The 14,118-nt window shown below is 44.8% G+C and overlaps 1 protein-coding gene across 9 annotated transcripts in view; it reads left to right on the top strand.

The window, feature by feature from the left end:
• Positions 1–14,118, top strand: part of Tdrd15 (tudor domain containing 15) — a 369,751-nt gene that overhangs the window by 179,153 nt on the left and 176,480 nt on the right. For all 9 annotated transcript variants that reach the window (XR_015045178.1, XR_015045179.1, XR_015045168.1 and 6 more), the window contains 2 exons: positions 12,959–13,100; positions 13,210–13,324. The gene's annotated coding sequence lies outside the window, so the exon portion shown is untranslated. The remainder of the gene's footprint in view (positions 1–12,958; positions 13,101–13,209; positions 13,325–14,118) is intronic.

The following is a 14,118-nucleotide window of genomic DNA, read 5'->3' as shown; positions in this document are numbered from 1 at the left end:
GTTTACTACCTTAAATAAGAAGGCCCAGCCCACTGAGGGAGACACCATTCCCTAGACAGGGGACCCTGAGATTTATAGGTCAGGAGAAAGCTGGAGGCAGCAATAAGCAGGCAGCAAGGGTGCATTTGTTTCTCGCTGCTCTTGACTGAGGATGTGGCGTGACTAGCTACTTGAGTTCTTGCCCTGACTTTATTGAAATGATGGACCATAAGTACAAAATATAAGCCACATAAACCCCTTCTTCTACTGAGTTGCTTTTAGCAGGTCATTTGAAACCTATGTAAAAATATGATACACATGTACAGTTTGGGGGAGCAATGTGTTTGTTAGTGAATATGAGACTTCTGTCCTTTCCTGCCTGCATGCCACTGCTCATTTTTCTCACTTTTGATCCTTATGTCTCTCAAAGGCCCTTCAGGGAAGAACAAGGGCAGTCCATTCAGGATCCCTGGGTTGTGGCTACCGGTGCATGCACGGATCATTCAGTGAGAGGCTGTCCGCAGGATACTGACATTATGGAGTGTGGCTGGGAGTCAGTGCCTGCAGGTGCAGGTGGAGGGTGGGGCACAGCCACAGACCTTAGGGTTGCAGAGAGCCAGGCCTTTGAGGAAGAAACATTAGGAAGAGCTTGTGCTGAAAATGTTCAAACCTGTCACGTTGGTAAGCCAGACAGGGATTTCTGACAGACGGTAGAAAAATGCAAGCATGCAGGTTTTCGAGGTAATGAGAGCCTTCCACGGAAACAGGTCCTTTTCCTCCCTCACCTGCCAATAAGACGACAGGACCCTCCTAAGGTTTCCTGAGCATGTTTAGCAGTCTGAGACGAGCTTGCTTAGACAGTCATTGGCTTCGGAACCTGACACCTTTGGCCCTGGGGTGGGGCGTGCTGGATAAGGGTGCTAGGCTGCTTAGGGCAGCACCAGTAGCATCTCCCTCTTGTTCACTTTTTATTTTTTTCTTTGGTGGTCAGAACTTTGGTTGGCAATGACCTTCTTTTTTCTAATGTTTTCCTCATTCCAGGGTTTATTCATTCACCAGCTAAAGCCTTCAAACATTCTTATCTTATTGGAACATGCTACTATATGCATACGACATATATTCTGGTATATTTATATATGTCAGTATATGATATGCAAGTAGGGGTTATGATGGGAGAAGAAAAGGTCTTAAGTCAGGGAGGGAGAGAATTATGCCAAGAACAAATATTGTATGTTTTCTCATATATGAAGAGTTTAAACTGAACCCTCCCTGTGTGTGTGTTAGAGAGAGAGACAGAGAGATAGAGAGAGAGAGAGACAGAGAAAGAGAGAAAGAAGAAGAAGAAGAAGAAGAAGAAGAAGAAGAAGAAGAAGAAGAAGAAGAAGAGGAGGAGGAGGAGGAGGAGGAGGAGGAGGAGGAGGGGGAGGAGGAGGAGGAGGAGGAGGAGGAGGAGGGAAGAGAGAGGAGATTTTAAGTCTGAGAAGGAACTTTAAATGAAGAGGAGGGAGAAGGGAAAGTACTTGGGGAATGAATTAGAACGATGTGTTAGAACAGTGTATTAATATGTGTGTGTGTAAGAAATGTCACACTCATTATTTTGTATGCTAAACAAAATATAACAATTAATTAAAAGGGAAAAGTAATCCTGCTCATTGCTCTGTCCAGCTTCTTGTCTGTCTCTCGGATGCCCCACCACTGGCCTTTCTTCTGTCTACTTTTTGCTCTCACTTTCCATGTCTTCTGACCCTCTTTCTTTTTTGTATCTTTGTAGTTGGTCTGTCTGCCTTTCCAGTCAGTCAGTCAGTCTGTCTTTCTCTGTCTCCATTTCAGAGTCAGACAGGAGTTTAAGACACACAGCCTCTACTTTTCTTAATTGGGCATAAAAATGGCCTTGGAAGCTAATGGGGCACATGAGTCATGGGTGTATGTGTGCATCAGCCCAAGCTTGCTCTCCACCCTTCTGCCAAGACTCGTCTATGCAGAGATTGCTTCCTGAAGCAGAGGGAGGGCTTCTTTTTAGTGATGAATCTTATTTTTTTTAACCCAAAGCCTCCTAAGGCACTTAATTCTTTAAGATGTTTAAGTGATGAGAGAGAGAGAGAGAGAGAGAGAGAGAGAGAGAGAGAGAGAGAGAGAGAGAGAGAGAGAGAGAATATGAGAATGAAGGGGGCACGGCACATAACTTCTTTTAGGTTAGACAATATCCTCTAGAAGGGCAGAGTAGAAAATGTCACAGGCCCTGGAAAATGATATGAACTTTGCTCCTCCTTAGCCTTAGGCCTCTGCCTGACGTTCTTCTGGCCACCCTCATCCTGGTGTTCGAACTCTATATACCAACATGGGTCCTGGTTCTTCCTACAAACGTGCATCCACACGAACTCTTCCTGAGACACTCTTCTCTCAGCTGCAGCGAACTCCTGTCTGTCCTTTGCTAACTCTTTTAGGAATTCTTAGTCCAAGTCTCCCAGAGTTAGTTACTCCTTTCCAAGTCACGGTTACTGGCCTTATAGAGGTTACTAGAGGATCCCTTCTTGTCAGACTATGATTTCTTTAAAGGCCTCTAGTAAGGGACAAGGATGCATTGAACAAATCTAAGAAGAGTAATTACTTACTGGGGAATCAACAGGAAAAGTCACACAGACACCATTGGTGTCTCTTTAATGCAGAGGGCGGGTTAAATGGTGCAATTGACCATTGAAAGGAGAACAGAGAGCAGGCAAGAGGGATGCCGATGCCTCCCTCTGCACCTTGGACCCACTCTTCAAAAGACATCCATGAGACTTCAGAGGAGTACAGTTCTAATTTATGCCTTGCTCCGTCAATGTCTCTTTGCCCATGATAACTGTAGGAAGAAAAGGACCCTGCTTGGGATCCTGGTAGCCCTTTGAGATCAGACATGCATGGTGGGAAGGGATGAGGGGATGGATGTGAAAGACGGAGCTTTGGAGGATGTTTCTGAGTCTGCTTCCCAGGTTCTCATTTTAGCCTGTGGTTGGGTGGGAAAGAAAATCTCAGATCTACATGAAGTGTGTGTCTGCCTTGCCTCTGACTAACTCCAGTCTCCTCCCCTGATGATAAGGGGGAATGCTCTGAGGGAGGACTCAGAATGCCTGCTGTATTTACAGATAGCCCTAGGACTAGAACAGCTGCAATGCTAGGCACTTTATAATATAAGGGTGCTTTTTACTCATGGCCTTGTGTGATTGTCTGACACAGCAATGTGGACAAGGGCAATGGAGCATCACACCTACTCGGCTCTCCTTCCTATCTCTCAGATCTCCTTAGCTTCTGCAGTAATCCCTCCAGGAAGCACCTGTGATACTCCACCCCACCCCATCACTGTAGTTCTTCTCCTAGAGTCATGACATATGGTTCTTTGCTGCCTTGGTGGTTCTCTTGGATATAGTTAGCAGCCCATGGGGATAGAATCACAGAAGGCAGACGATGAGGGTGCCCATTGTGACTGTTACAAAATGGTCTTGTGTCATCTTTTTCATCTCAGGCATGGCCATAGGCTCTTCATTCCCACAAAAATGACACATTGATAATATTGGACTATGGATATTACCTAAGGTCTTTGTACAGGAAGTATATATCAGTTAGTTAAGAAAATCCTCTTTACTGATTGATTGGTTCCTAACTCTTGTGCCATCGAGTCCCTGTCTAGAAACCCTGCTTGATTTAGCTGAGAAAGTGCCACAGTCAAGGAATAGACATTGTGTGTGAGCTTGGCCAAAACATCTACTACAGTGAAATCCTGTTCAACTCCTTGTTTTGGAGACTTGTTATGAGAATCATCTGAAGTACAGCCTGTGGAAGAGTTTTGAAATTGTAAAGGTTTGAAGAATAGGTGTACGGTGCTTGACCCTTTATAGGATTTCTTCAAAATGAACTTACTCCAGGAGACAGTGCTGGCAAAAACTCTCGGATCACTCTATGGAAAAGGAAATGAAAACTGGTTTTGGGGGAAAGGGATGGAGAAGGAATTACAGGTGCATTTCTGGTTGTAATATACTCAATTGGATGTGGTAGATTGCTGCTTCACACAGAATCCCTGCCCCTATATCAAGCCCTGCAGTTAAGGTGGATGGTTCTACACAGAAGCAAAGCTCACTGAAGTTCTATTCCTGAGTCATCTGTGCCTCTAATGGCCCGATTCCTAATTTAACTAATCATTACTTTCAGCAAAGCCACAGGTATGAGAACCTTGATCCTTTGGACAGTCCTGGTAGTTAGGATTCCAGGATGTAAGCCCAAGCTCACAGAGCTGGAGGCAGGAAGAAGGAAGCTAGGCAAGGAAAGACACAGAGTGGGGTAGTGGGTTCTGCCGCTCTGAAGGCCAGAGGTTTATGTCGAGCTTGTGTATACAGGAACAGGGATAGACCTCAGCAGGTATGGCCACCTGGCATCCTGGCCTTACTGGGAATATGAGCTGGTAAATAAAGCAGGCCTGGAAGCGCCTTTTCTCCATGCTAGGGAGAAAGGGGAGTTTTTATCTGCTGAGCTCCCTGCCATTTTCAACAAGGTTGCTCACTATGAAAGCTATCCAGGCCATAATGCTATTCAGGTGGACAGACTCTGTACTCCATGCAAGCATGGAGTTGATATAGAAATTCAGTAAGTGGGGAGGGTCCTAAGCAAGAGAAAGAAAGGATGTTAGAATTAAAGGTGTTTGAAAAGACAGCATGTTCTGTGTCTCGTACACTGGTCTTTTTTTTTTTTCCTCAAGGTTAGGAGACTTGGTATCCAGTAGCGAGAAGGGGCGGGTGCCACTCAGCTCCTAAATTCTTCCTTTCATCTCCACTGTCTGGAAGTGACTGCATCCTGCTGACAGGCTCCTGGGCTCAGACTCTTCATCCACGGGCTTAACAGCAACAGAATAGCTTTGGCTGCCCCACCTCAGCCTCCCTGGAGACCCAGTCCAGCCTTAGCCTCTCCAAGATCCCCAAATCCTTATTAAGAAACTATGGATTTTCAGAGTAAAAAAAAAAAAATCTATAGAGAGACTTCAGAAACAGTCTGGGGAGATTATAAAGAAATGTGGGCCAGTTTTCCAAGGAGACTTTATAGAATATTCAATAGCGCTCATGTCATAAAAGGCCTATGGAGGTTTCCATAGCTGAGGCTGGCCCTGAATTATGATTCCCTGATGCACAAGCCCAGTGAAAGGCCACAGCATAACAGGTTATGGCTTGAGTCTCTGGTGCTTGTAAAAATAGAGCCACCTCATGAAAACGCAGTGGGGATATTAATTTCCAGGGCTGAAGTTCAATTTAATAGAAAGACAGAGTAGAAAATAGAGCTGTCTTTTCAATCCTGTGGTCATAATAGTACCCCCACCCCGCACCTCTCAAGAAACTGTCTTCCGGCCAGTTCCCAGACATCCTGAAACGTGCCACGTGCTTTGCTTGCAATGATAACTAGAGCTGGGTAGCTGAAGGGACAGCAATTACTGTCCACAGATGGGGAACCTGAGGCAGTCAGAGGTTAATCTACTCTCTTGTGGGCTCGGAGCAAGTCAGGGGATGTACCAGTTTGCAGTTAGGAAAATCCTCCTCACAAAGGAAAACAGGAGACCACAGCTGAAGATAAGTTATTAATGTGCATGCCTACCTGCTAGCCCCAGTGTGAGTCGCACTGGACACGCATATCGGTACTACTTTTTATATGGTGAGTTAGATAGGTCAATATGCTCTTCATTTATTAAGAAACAGGCTTAGTAAGATAATGGCATTCATCCAGCTTATTATATATGTATGTATATATAAAATATATGTATAATTATGTATTATATAGTATTTATGTGCATATTAAATATGTATATAATACATATATAAAATGTATGTATATATGTAGTATATACATATATGTACATATAACACACATGCACACACACACACACACACATCATATAGCTAATGTATACTCCAGGAGCAGAAAATAATGGCTGCCCAAGGCCTGCCTGATAAGCTTTGCACATTGAAGGAGATCCCCACTGTTTTCATAGCTGCAGTGGACCCTCTCTCAGATCAAGACCTATGACCTATTATAGACAAGGACTTCCATGATTGGTGGAAGTAGCTGAGAATGGAAATCATTGAGCATGTTTTCAGAGAGTTGTGATAACCTGGTTTTCATTGTGAAACTGACCTAAACCTTTTCTCCTTTCCTTAAAGTCTAACATTCATTGGAATGACAGTCTCTGGGCAGATTAGTTCAAAATGAATCTTATAATTTCATTGGGAAAGGAGCTATGAGGTCATAGAAGGGTCCATGGCTGATGGAGTACAGAGAAACAAATGGAGAGGTCCTGAACTTGTGTTGTCAAGGTCATAGCCAGCATTGCAGGACTAGGATGACTTCATCCTTGAACTGTGGATGTTGGTCAGCAGTGAGTGGCTCCTAGCCTAGGATCAGCCGAGAGTTAATAGGAGATGCTTCAGTAGTGTGAGGGCCCCAGGGCACTTCAGCAGATATTGCCCAATTAAGTGTTTCATTCAGGTTCTCTCTCCAGAGGCTAGAGAGAACAGATGTGGAGGTGCCTTTGGGACTGGGGCTTTTTTTTTTTTTTAAAGATTTATTTATTTATTATATGTAAGTACACTGTAGCTGTCTTCAGACATTCCAGAAGAGGGCACCAGATCTCGTTATGGATGTTTGTGAGCCACCATGTGGTTGCTGGGAGTTGAACTCTGGACCTTCGGAAGAGCAGTCGGGTGCTCTTACCCACTGAGCCATCTCACCAGCCCGGGACTGGGGCTTATCTATTGGCTTGAGGTTCAGATCTCTATAGGTTGTAGTGACTGTGGGGAAGGGGGAGAGAGGAAAGAGAGAGAGAGAGAGAGAGAGAGAGAGAGAGAGAGAGAGAGAGAGAGAGAGAGAGAGAGAGAGAGAGAGAGAGAGAGAGAGAGAGAATGAGAACATGCAGGATGAGCCTTTCAGAAGGTGCTTTCTGCTTTAGTAGTTGAGGAGAAATTCTGATTTCTACAAATGGCCTGCTGTAAAAAAGGCTACAGTGCCCTATAATTAGCATCTGGAGCCATGCTTAACCCTTCTTTGGCAGGCCTAGCATGTGGACACACCTCACCAAAGACTCAGGCAACATCTGAGAGCTGGGGGATGGGTAGGAGTGCTGGATACGCCAGGCCCAATGTACCGATGACTTCATAGCAGTTTTAGTTACCCGGATAAAGACTCATTCAAGATGGAGCCTGGCTATGGGAGGTTCTAGGAGTCCTACTCCTCTCTGAAGGTCTACTGCAAATTAATGAACGGAGGAAAGGATAAAGAGTCTATTTTCTCCCATGTTGTAGCAACATGTAGGTTGTTCACAAGCCAGTAAATGGCTCCACATTTATGTAAGCAATCCTAACTAAACTCAGTGGGTCACAACCAAACCAACCAAACAAGCAAGCAAAGCACTGCAAGGATACACCATGACCAACGCCATCACAGCCACCTCTGCCACTACCAAACCCAAAAATCCACACACACACAAAAGATAGAGATTGTTCAGAAGAAGAAGGAGGGGTCCAGAGGGAGTGGGAAGAAGTGAAAAAGAAAAAGAAAAAGAAAAAAGAAAAAAGAAAAAAGAAAGAAAGAAAAAGCATTTAAAAAGAAAACGTTCAGGTCAAAGTTACTCTCTTTCCCCATATTAAATGTGCCACCCAATACCTGGTATTTTGCTGGTTGGCAGTCCACTCCTTCCTAAATGGCCATCTATTCGATCCATCCATCCCGTGAAGCCATTCTGCTGTTGCCAGGGAGGGCAGTAATAACCCCTTTAAGCTAATGAGGGCATTGTCTGAGTTGGTGCTAGCCATAGGACCTTGGCCCTGCCCTGTGCTTACAAATGAGAGCTCAGGTTTTGCAGTGGTCTGTGACATTTGAAGCTGCCACCTCTATCACACTCACAATGGATCTCATTAGCACCTGGGGAAATCTTCCTGCCAGCTCATGCCTCTCCTAAGAATGAGCAGCTTTAATTGCATTCAATCACCTTTTGCAAGGCCCTCTATGCCATCTTACCATTTTCTCCCACCTACTCCATTTATAGTACATCCCTGCTTGTGTACTCCACTTGTAGGTGTGAAATGGTTAAACACACTGCTCAGGTTAGGGGAGTGGTAAGATAAGGTTGAATGGCTTTAGGCTGCAAGAATCAGGCCCTCTGTATTTGTGCAGAGCAAAGAATCTATTTTCTGCTCACACCTCCCTCTGAAAGGTACATTTCTAGGCAGAGGAATCAGAATAATTTCTCCACCCACATCCTCTTACCACAGTGTGACCAGAACACACAGGTAGCTAGAGAGAACAAAAGATCTGGATCAGAGCTATTGGCTCTAAAATTTCAGCACGCGTGTAACAAAAAAGTGCAGGTGCCTGATTCTGACTCTGAGATTCAAAGTAGGGAGGGAGTACTTACATTTTTAACAACCTTCTTCAGGCCATTTCAGTTCATGGTCTCACTTTTAGAACTACTAGGTTCAGGGGAAAAAAAAAAGAATTCCAGTCAGATAGCTGAAGTAGGCCCCACTGAACACAGAGAAAAGGCCTTTGCCAGGTAATTATTTCTTTTTATTTTTATTAGATATTTTCTTTATTTACATTTCAAATGCTATGCTGAAAGTTGGTCTTGCCAGGTAATTCTTAATTAGCTGCTGGTAAAGGGAGACCTTTTCAATGATGTAGCTGACAGAGCCTTAAAAATTTCGGTGGCAATATGTCCTGTTTTGTGTGGTTTTCAGGTGAATGTAGATCAATTAATACCTGTTAATTACTGTTAATGTCTCTTTCCCCTCTCTCAGAAAAGCATCTGTATTGGACTATGAATTATGTAGATACCCCTCTTGAAAGTGAGCTTCAGGCAATCCTTGCAGGGGAGGAACCCATCCCAGACATAAGCTCTGAGGAGTGAATTAGCTCTGAATTAGTTCTCTCACCCTGTGTTTTTGGAATCTGAGCATGCCAAGGGATCCTCTTATCCCATTGAAGGTTTGATGACATAAATGATTGAAAAAGGCCATGTTTTCAGAAGTGAACAATTTTATTAAAATCATGGCTTACTCTCAAAATGTTCAAATTTGCTTCCACCCAACTCGGTACATACTATGGCCACAGAAAAGCTCTGTATTTTCTAGTCTCAACAGTTTTTCCTCTTGTTCAACATTCAGATTTTATTTCCACAAACACAGAGCTGCATTCTACATTTGAGGATGTCATTTAAGGCCAAGAAACTCCAATAAAAACGCATTTATCAGCAGTAAAGTTTGTTTGAGGATTACCTGCTGCGAATAAAGCTAGGCTCCCCTTTTAAACTGAAGCATGCTATTTCAGGAATGTGACCCCTTTCATGAATAAATGACATGGTGACATTTACAGATAAAGCAAGATTTAACTGCTATGAAAGGAGGTGACAGATGTCAGGGTGTCAATAATGATCCGTGAACATAATGGTTTCTTGCCTGAACGCCGAGCAGATACATAATGTAACTGCTGCCTGCCAGTGTTCCATAGAGAATGAGCCTCATGCTCAGAAGAGTCTAGAAGGCTTGCGGCATCACAAGAGGTACCAGTCAAGAGTAGTGGTTGTCTGAGGGAGTTTGAGTAAAGTCTGACCAAAACCAAGTCCATAATGTCTTCACTCTGTATGTCAGGGAGGAGTTGTTTTTTCCACCATATCAGGCTCAAGAATACCTGATAAGAATTTAGTTCTTGAGAAAAAACATTTTGGGGTTGTAATTTGTTTTCCAGAAGAACTACGGGCTTGGAGAAAATGGCAGGGGCAAGTCTGTGGATATGGCAATGCCAACGCCAGAAGCAGTGTCTGCCCAGGGCCTGTAGATGCAGATACACACACTAAGGACATCTTTGCATCCAATAAAGAGCCACCCAACTGTCCAGGAAGCCTGTGACTGTGAAGTCAGAGTCCATGGGCAAAAGATTGTGAATGGCTCAGCCAAATGTAACTCGTGCTTTATACCTGAATGTTCTTTCCTACTTTATATTCAGAGCCTCCTTCCTTCTTGGGTCTACTCTTCTTGTTTGTGAATTCCTGTAGAGACCGGTGAACATGTGGGTACAGGTATGCATGTGCAAGGTGCACAAGTGGGGGCCAGTGGGGGCCAACATACTTTTCTCTTGCTGTTAAGTAGACACTGCATGGTTGTCTTAGCTACCTCTTAACTATTTACCCACATCTGGAATTAACTGAAACCCAAGTGACTGGGTACTGGTAGTGGGATGGGCTTGACTCAAGCTACTCCTAGTTTACTCTCTCTGCCTCGTGCATGCAGCTCACAACGTGAGTCTCCAGCTTATTGCCTTAGTTGCTGTGCCTTCTGCTTGCTGCTGTCAGACTTCCCTGCCAGGATGGACTCTTAACCTTCTGTAACTGTTAATCCAAATAAACTCTGTCGTCTCTGAGTTGCCTTCTTCATGGTCTTTTTATCACTGCGAAAATTACTAGTATGGCTATCTTCCTCCTTTTTGCTTGAGACAGAATCTGGAACTTTGCTAGGCAAGCCAGGATATCTGGATTAAGAATGCCCAAAGATCTTCACATTTCTACTTTCTAACTTAGCATGGCTGGGATGATACCATGAACCACCATGCTGAGTTTTAAAAATATATCTCAGGGATCCAAATTCAGGTCCTCATACCTGTTGGGCACATGCTTACTATCTCTCCAGCCTTGCTTTTGCACCTTTGGATCTAGTATGTGTGTGTGTGTACGTGTATGTATGTGTGTGTACATACATACATACATACATACATACATACATTCTATATTTCTGTCTTGTACTTTCTTTTTCTCCTATGTTGTTACTGTAACTGAATAATTGAGGCTGAGGAGTTTATGAATAAGAGATTAATTGCACCTCATGGTTTGGGACATTTAAGAACATGATGCTGGTACCCACTAGCCTTCTGATGAAGGCCTCAGTTAGGAAAGCACAGGGAAGGAGGCATCTGTAGAGCAAAGAAAATTGCAAAACCATTCCCACAAGTAAGGCACTAATCCACTCATCACGGCTCTACCCTTCTCACTTAAACATCCCCGCCCTGCACCATTTCCCACCTTGGCAGCACAGCACTGAGGAACCAATCACACACATAGGCATGGATGTGACCACACTCATCCTAGAGCTCTGACCTTTCCTTGTTATGCTCTTGGGAAGTTATTAGCTTCCAGCAATTAGCTCCTGGAAAAGAAGCTCTGCTGTTCTCCAGGAATACTGTACTGGAATACCATTGCAGAATGATCTTTGGTGGATTCTCACCATGAAGTCGTTGAAGTTTTTCCAGGTCTAGAGTTGGGGAAAGATACTCACAGTTAGATCTAACCTCAGCCCCCTACCATGAAAGCAGAGCAGGATTCTCGGTGCTCACTGCTCACTCCAGCTACTCCTCCAGACTCCCAAGTATCTGGTCTAGGGGATAGTTTTCCCCACTGCCACTTTGTAGTTGTCTGGTCCAGTCCCCTCCCCTTCATTTGTTACCCTGACTCTCTGACTCTGATGCTTTATGCTCTGAATTGGGATATTGAGGCTGTGACAGCCCCTTAAGCCAATTCCAGGACTGGACAACATTCATTTTTTTATACTATACATCGGCATCTTCTCCTATTGTGTGTCTAGTTACTGCCTCATTCAACAATGAAGACAGGAAAGCAGAGGCTCTGAGGTGCCTGCCACTCAGCTCACCTAGGACTCTTTTGCCTAGACCCATCCTGTAGCTAGGGCTACATGTCCATTCCCTGTGCTCTAGCTTTGGTGACTAGCATATGCTCTTCAATTTCCTCATAGACCAGCATTCATCTAAGCTTCAGGATTACCCTCCAGCCTGAGCTCTGTGCTCAAGGTGAAACCCATAGGTTTCCACTGATGAAGCAACATATGGGTACAAGAGCTGCTAGATCTCTCAGCAGAGCATAGTGGCATGTTCCACTGACCTGCCTTCACTATAGGGATGAGTGTGAGGTGGTTGAGTGCATTCATACAGATGTGTGCACAGGTGTAAGAGTGCAGGTCTGCACCTACCACAATGGAGACCAGTTAACAACTTCATGTCTTAGTCTTCACCATCTACCTTGTTTGAGACAGGGTCTCTTTGCTATAGTTTAGTGCTGTGTCAACCAGGCTATCTGGCCTGTGAACTTCCCAGTTCTCTTGTCTCTGCCTCCTGTCTCTCTATAGGAACACCTGGAATATAAACACATTATTATGCCTGGCTTTATGTGTGTTCTCAGGATTCCAATTAACTTCTCATGTCTGTGTACCAAGCTCTTTGCTCACTATGTCCTGCATTTAGATGTGGTTTTGATGACAAATACCATGGTCCTATCCCCTGTCACTGCCAGGAAACTGTGCACTTTAATAACAAGCAGGCCTGGAAATGAGGCTGTCACAATGGTACCAGCCTCCATGGGGAGTGCTGAGTAAGCCTCTGGCAAAAGGAGATCTTTTAAAAGCAGTAAAGTCAGCCATGAGCCACCCCACCCCCACCCTCTGTACTTTACAAGTCTGAAGCTCAGGCAGGGATGCTTCTGTGTTTTTTGTGACACCTAAAGCTAGTCACCCAGTTAGAGCTGGAAGACAGGCAAGGGGCGAAATCTCTTTCTTGCCAGAGACCTTCCTGGGCCAGTGCCTGAGCCTCAGAATTCAACTCAGGAAAAATAGAGGTCCTTCATGTCTAGGAGAGCCAGGGTCATTTTCTGGATAATGGTGTCTGTGAACAGAGCTCTGAGAAACCTTTAAGATATGGTATGGAAGAACAGACTGTGAAGGAGTCATTGGTAGAGGAAGGCTATGGTTACAATGGTCCCATAAAAGGGGAGGCATAGCTCTGCTTTCTTTAGTTCACCCCAGTCATTCAGTTATTTCCAGTGAGCAGAAGAAGCAGTCTCCTTGTGTCTTCACACTGAGATCTGGCCCTCCTCTCACTCAAGAATAAGTGACTAGTGACCCCCTTCTTCCAGATCCTGAAGGGACCACGATCAGAGAGCCAAGACCCCACGACATCAGCTGTGTCACTGAGCAGCTCCGAACTGCATGGACAGATGCTGCGCTTGCAGAGAGACCCGTTGCTCAGACATTTTGAGAGATAAAGGAATCTACCAGGTATTTCTGGGGTTCAAGCTTAGAACCAGGTACCCCTTAGCAAGTTCTGAGGTAATTAGAAGGCTGACTGGCATTGTTTTTTCTTTTTCTTTCTTTTTCACCCCCTTAGCAGTAACTCTTCCATTCTGCTTTACAAGCTGACAAGATTTCAACTCAAGGCAGGAGGCTCACGATGCTGTCATGAAGTACACGTGGAGAAGAACTGCAGATAAATGCTTTCCACTGTAAGTCAATTTTGTCTGGAAGTTTCCTTGTGGTTGGAAGTTTCTTTGAAAACTTGGCAATTATTAAGACGTCAGTAAGCAGGGAGATGTTTTGCTGCTGCCTCCCTACTGCCCAGCCCTGTCTACGCTGACAGCTCCCCTTTCTGGGCCTGTGCACTGAGCAGGGCAGAGAAAGGACAGCGACACTGAAAGGTTGCTGAATAATGATTACTCACAAAAGCCTGGGCCTGCAGTGCTTGGTGTGCGCCTGCCTGCCTGCTCTCAGCATTTTTTTCTCTTTGTCTGCATTTCTGTCCGTCTTCAGATTCCTGACAGGTATATGTATGGCTCGAGCCATTCCACAGGTCTTGGGTGGATGTCTGTACCTACAGTTCTTGGGTGGATGTCTGTAGACAGCTCCTGGGTGGATGTCTGTACCTATAGCTCTTGGGTGGATGTCTGTACCTACAGCTCTTGGGTGGATGTCTGTACCTACAGCTCTTGGGTGGATGTCTGTAGACAGCTCCTGGGTGGATGTCTGTACCTACAGCTCTTGGGTGGATGTCTGTAGACAGCTCTTGGGTGGATGTCTGTAGACAGCTCCTGGGTGGATGTCTGTAGACAGACAGCTCCTGGGTGGATGTCTGTAGACAGCTCCTGGGTGGATGTCTGTAGACAGCTCTTGGGTGGATGTCTGTAGACAGCTCCTGGGTGGATGTCTGTACCTATAGCTCTTGGGTGGATGTCTGTACCTACAGTTCTTCGATGGATGTTTGTACCTACAGTTATTGGGTGGATGTCTGTACCTACAGTTC

Source organism: Mus caroli, unplaced genomic scaffold (genome assembly GCF_978045245.1).
Source record: "Mus caroli unplaced genomic scaffold, Mus_caroli_1 scaffold_14, whole genome shotgun sequence".
In the NCBI taxonomy this organism is placed as follows: Eukaryota; Metazoa; Chordata; class Mammalia; order Rodentia; family Muridae; genus Mus; species Mus caroli.
The sequence above is the reverse complement of the archived record's forward strand: the minus strand, read 5'-3'. Positions and strand labels throughout refer to the sequence as shown.